At 56.6% G+C, this 5,057-nt stretch overlaps 1 pseudogene; it reads left to right on the top strand.

The window, feature by feature from the left end:
• Window positions 1-393: 393 nt before the first annotated feature.
• Window positions 394-4,203, top strand: LOC126652410 (zinc finger protein 239-like; annotated as a pseudogene).
• The last annotated feature ends 854 nt before the right edge of the window (window positions 4,204-5,057 follow it).

Here is a 5,057-nt window from a genome sequence, read left to right as displayed (position 1 = left end):
ATTTGAGGAGGATCTGGGGGGATTTGAGGAGGATGTAAAGAAAAAGGAGAAGGAAAAGGGTGTCAAGGGGGTAACTGGGGCCATGGGGAGGCCCTGGGGACATTGGAGGCACCAGGGGAGGTCTCGGGGTGCCAAGGAGGAAATTGAGGACACCAGGAGGGTCTTGGGGACACCACGGGGGTCTCAGGACTCACCTGCTCGTGGTGCTGTCCCCCCGAGGCCCCAATAAGGCCCCCCAAATGTCCCCTAACCCCCATTTTTCCTTTAATCCCCTCCCTCCAAACAACCATTTTCCCCCCCAATGCTCCCAAGACCCCTTTTAACTCCCCCAAATGCACCCAGAGGCCCCCAAAATGCCCCAAATCCCAATCAAACACCCACCAAAGGGGGATCACCTGGCACCTTGGGACAGGAACACAGTGGGCTGTGCTGGGGGCACTGGGCTGTACTGGGAGGGCACTGAGGGGGCACTGGGCTGTACTGGGAGAGCCCTCATCCCCAAAGCCCCTCCCCTGGGCATCCGTGCCACGGTCTGGGAACCACGGTGGGGTTGGATCAAGGGGTGCACTTGATGATCTGGGAGGTCTTTTCCAAGCCGGCTGATTCTGGGATTCTCTGGGTGCCATTGCCAGGGCAGCACATGCTGGAGGCTCTGTCCACAGGGGATAGATGTGTCTGTGTAGACAGAGAGACAAGGTCAGTTTGCAAAGATGTGGGCTTAGAAAAGCAGGAGAAGTTGTGGGGTGGTTGTGGAAGGAGAAAGAAGCCCCCAGGCCAGTGCAAGCAGGCCCCCCTGGGCTTGCACCTCATCTACCCTCCCTGCAGGTTCCTGTGCTGGAGAGCAGGCCCTGAGGTGGCCCTGAGCAATGGCCCGGAGGTGAGCCCAGAGCTGGCCCTGAGGTGGCCCTGAGAAGAAGTGGAAGGCAGAGGTGGTGCTGAGGCAGGAGAGCCCCGTGCTGGGGAAGAGGCTGAGCTGGGAGTGCCCAGCAGGGAGAAGGTGCTGTGTCCATGCCCTGTGTGCCAGGTGAGCTGGGGCTTTGCTGCAGAGCTGCGGGCGCTGATTGGAGCGGCTGCAGCTGCTGAGCTGGTGGCACCCAGGAACACAAAGTGTGCCCGGCCACGGAGCCTGCAGGGAGGAGCAGGGACAGCCCCAGGGGAGCTCTGGGGGGCCGGGAACCTCTTGGCTGGGGCAGGAAAGAGCCGCTGGCCACGAGGACGGGGTGTTGGTCCCAGCCACTGATGGGGCTGAGCAGAGCACGAGGCCTCTTGCAGACACCTGGAGCAGCCTCCCACTTGCCAGCCCTGCCCTCGTGGGGTGACACTGTCCCCTCCCTGCAGGACACTTCCCTGAAATCCTTGGGGGGCGACCTTTTATGTCTATTGGTGGTTGCTGCTTCATCCTGGGGACCTGAGGGCCCCTCTGCAATCCCATCCCTGGGGCACAATCTGCTCTCCAGAAGAATCTGAGAAATCCAGTAAAGAAAGTGCCCAGAAACTTTTGGTCTTTTGAGCAGCAAAGGTGTTTATTGTGGACGTCGGGAGCAGGCGGGGTTGGCACCACAAAGCTCTTGCTCAAAGATACTGGTACAAAACAGGGTAATTTATATACAGTGTAACTTCTATGATTGCAACATCTTACAAACATATTCATTTGATTGCAACATCTAATCCTTCATGTTGATAATAACTGGAGTACAGGCAGAGCTCAGGCAGAGCTTGGGGTGGAGCTTTTCTTGGCCCTCAGTTCTGGGGGTTCATCCCCCTTTCTTCATCATCGGGGCTGGGGTCTCTGCAGTTTTCCTCAGTGTGACCCCTCTAACTTTCCACTGTCTTTGCCCCAGTCACTGAAGCTTGGAGAGAGCCTTGGCTTTAGGGCTATTTCTCTTATTCAAATGTCTCCCTTGGCTGACTTTGCCTTAATTTCTGGCCTACAGACCATTGGAGAATGTTTCCAACCTTCTTTAGATTATAAGGTCCAAGGAACGGAAAAGAACAAATTTTTCTTTAGCAATTTAGGCAGAGCAGGTGTGGGGGGGGCTTCTCTCAGCTGAGCAAGATATTTCAGGTTATTCTTTAGGCCTTGCTCTCCTTTCAAGAGGGAATGTCTGGGAAGGCGGCACCCCAAAGGTGAGAGTCAGAGGAGAAGGGACCCTTGGGACCCCCAGCACTCCCAACATCGCTAAGTGGGACCCCCAACATCCCAGACAGTGGAGAAACTCTGAACCCCAGACGGGAGAGACCAGAGAGGGGGAACTCCTGGAAGAGAAATTTTTGGGCTCATCTTCATAATTTGGAGTATATTTCAGCTGAATCTCAACTTTTTGCAATTTTGGGGGCGCGTGTCTTCTTGCTATTTCTGAGGGGGTTTTTCCTGAATCTTGGTGGTTTGGGTTTTTTCTGGGCTGAATCTTGGTGTTTTAGAGGTCCCCCAGAACCCTGAAGTTGAGAGATGGGGGAGCCTTGGGTTCCTGGGACCACCAGCAGCCTGGAGAGGGCAGGGACCCTGTAGAGGGGAGAGTCCAAATACACACAGGACTCCCAGCAGCCTGGACAGGGGGGACTTCCAGAATCCCAAAGTGGAGAGACCAGAGAGAAGAAGCTCCTGGCTGGGGTTATTTGGGCTGAGTCTTGGTATTTTGGAGGTTTTTATGGTCCCAGGATGCCCAGTGAGTTCTAGAGATGGACTTGGGCAGGAGGAACCCCCAAGGCAAGGCACTCAGCAGGATTTGTCCTTCCCAAAGCTTGGGTGGATGGAGGAGGAGGGTGCAAGGAAAAGGAAGCTGCCGCGGGCCCCCCAGGCAGGTGAGGAGGAGGTCAGTGCCCCTTTGGCCCTGTCTTGTAATGCCTGTGGGGACCAGATTTGGGGGGGATGTCCTTGGCCTTCCCTCTGGGCTGGAGGCAAATCCCCTGCCTGTCCTTCTTCCTTCCTGCCCCAGGCCCCGAGCTGATGATGGAGAGCACGGAGGACAAATCCCCCTGGCAGAGCCTGCTGGGAGAGGCCGTTTTGAAGGGCTCCCCGGTGCAGGAAGGCAGCGGGGAGGAAAAAGCCCGGAGATGCCCCCGGAGGAGGGACTGCAAAGCCAGCCCAGGGAGCTCTGAGGAGGAAAGACCCGTCCTGTGCCGGGAAGGTGGCCGGAGCTTGAGCCAGAGCTCTGAGCTGGTGGTCCCTGAGCAGCCTCCCAGCAGGGAGAAGTCCTTCAGGTGCTTGGAATGTGGGAAGAGCTTCAGGCAGAGCTCCACCCTCCTCAGGCACCAGCACATCCACACTGGGGAACGGCCATACGAGTGTGGGGAATGTGGGAAGAGCTTCAGGCACAGCTCCAGCATGATCAAACACCAGCGTCAAATCCACACTGGAGAACGGCCCTACAAGTGCTTGGAATGTGGGAAGAGCTTCAGGGACAGCTCCAACCTGCTCCAACACTAGCGCATCCACACTGGGGAACGGCCCTACACGTGTGGGGAATGTGGGAAGAGCTTCAGGAGCAGCTCCAACCTCTGCACCCACCAGCTCATCCACACCGGTGAACGACCCTACAAGTGCTTGGAATGTGGGAAGAGGTTTCAGCGCAGCTCAACTCTCCTCGTACATGAGCGGACACACACAGGGGAGAGGCCCTTCCGCTGCACTGACTGCAGGAAGGGCTTCAACCAGAAGTCCACCCTCGTCACCCACCGGCGCATCCACACCGGGGAGAGGCCCTAAAAGTGTGGGGAGTGTGGGAAGAGCTTCACCCACAGCTCTACCTTGACCAAACACCAACGGACCCACAAGTAAGAAAAGCCCTCTGAGTGCCCCGACTGCGGGAAGAGCTTTGGCCGCTGCTCCCACCCCGAATGACCCCCTAATTGTAAGGCAACCCCTGGAGTCCAGTGACTGTCAGTCCATCCCTTTCTACCAGAAAGGGCCAGTCCCCTTTGCCAGGGGCAGGTTGTGCCAACAGAACCCTTCCTGGGGGGTGTGTGGAGATTCCTGCCTTGGCTGGGACCCCCCAAGGTCACTGCTGGAGGTTGAGAGCAGAGATCTCCCCCCGAGCGTTGGTCTGGGGAAGTTCCATCCCTCTCTAATTCATAATTCTTGCTTTGGTGCCAGCTTGAGTAGAATTGCTTCAACAATTGCTTTAGTGTAGAGCACTGTCCTATCTTATCCTGTACTAATGGTAGTTTTAGTGTTTCTATTGTGCAGTAAATAATTCTGATGAAGTTCTTTTTTCTGATCATTTGTAACCCTAAAGAATTCATTTCTATCAGTAGATCTGATTTGCCATCCTTAAAACCTGGGACAAAAGTGGTTCAGTCCCACTTCTGTAATTCCTCTAAACTGAAAGTGTTGGCATAACCCAAGGCTGAGATTGGATCCAGCAGCCCCCAACACCCAACAGTAATTTGGGAGCTCAGGGGAGCCACCCCCCTTTCCCAGCCCTGTGTGCCCAAAGACCCCCATGGGACTGTTGGATCTGCCAGACCAATCCCCTTTTCCACCCTTCTCCCTGTTCTTCCCACTTTTATATGGTCCCCTCAATCCACAGTCCCTCCAGGATCCCTCTGGGTATCCCAACCCCCACATTTTTCCCTCCTCTCCCACCCCTTCCGCATCATCCCCCCACTCCCCAGCCCCCTCATGCTCAGTTTGGGGGTCCCACCCTGCCCTTTCCCCACTCTTTTTACGTCTCCCACCCATTTCCCATAAGCCTCAGTGTCCCCTCCTCCGCTTTTGGGGGTTCCCACTGCCCTCCCACTCATTTTGGGGTCCCACCACCCCTTTTATCCCCTCTGACCCCTCTTTTCCCACTGACCTCCCCCTTCCCACCCCCCGCTCACCCGAGAGCTCCTCACCCGCAGCCGGGGGGGCTCCCAGCACCACCAGTGCCCAGAGAAGCCCCCCCAGAAAAGGGGTTAGGTGGGGTCCTGGGTGGGCTTTGAATGTGTTTGTGGTCCTTGAGGGGCTGTGGGGAGGATTTGGGGGATCCCAGCACCTTTTGGGGTGAGCTGGGTGCCTATTGAGGGGCCGGTTCCTTCCCAAAGCCCCCCCAGAGTGGGGTGACATGGGGAGAACA

Source organism: Myiozetetes cayanensis, unplaced genomic scaffold, assembly GCF_022539395.1.
Source record: "Myiozetetes cayanensis isolate MyiCay16 unplaced genomic scaffold, myiCay2020 scf834, whole genome shotgun sequence".
NCBI classification, from domain to species: domain Eukaryota; kingdom Metazoa; phylum Chordata; class Aves; order Passeriformes; family Tyrannidae; genus Myiozetetes; species Myiozetetes cayanensis.
Note: the sequence above shows the minus strand (reverse complement) of the source record. Positions and strands in the feature narration are given on the sequence as shown.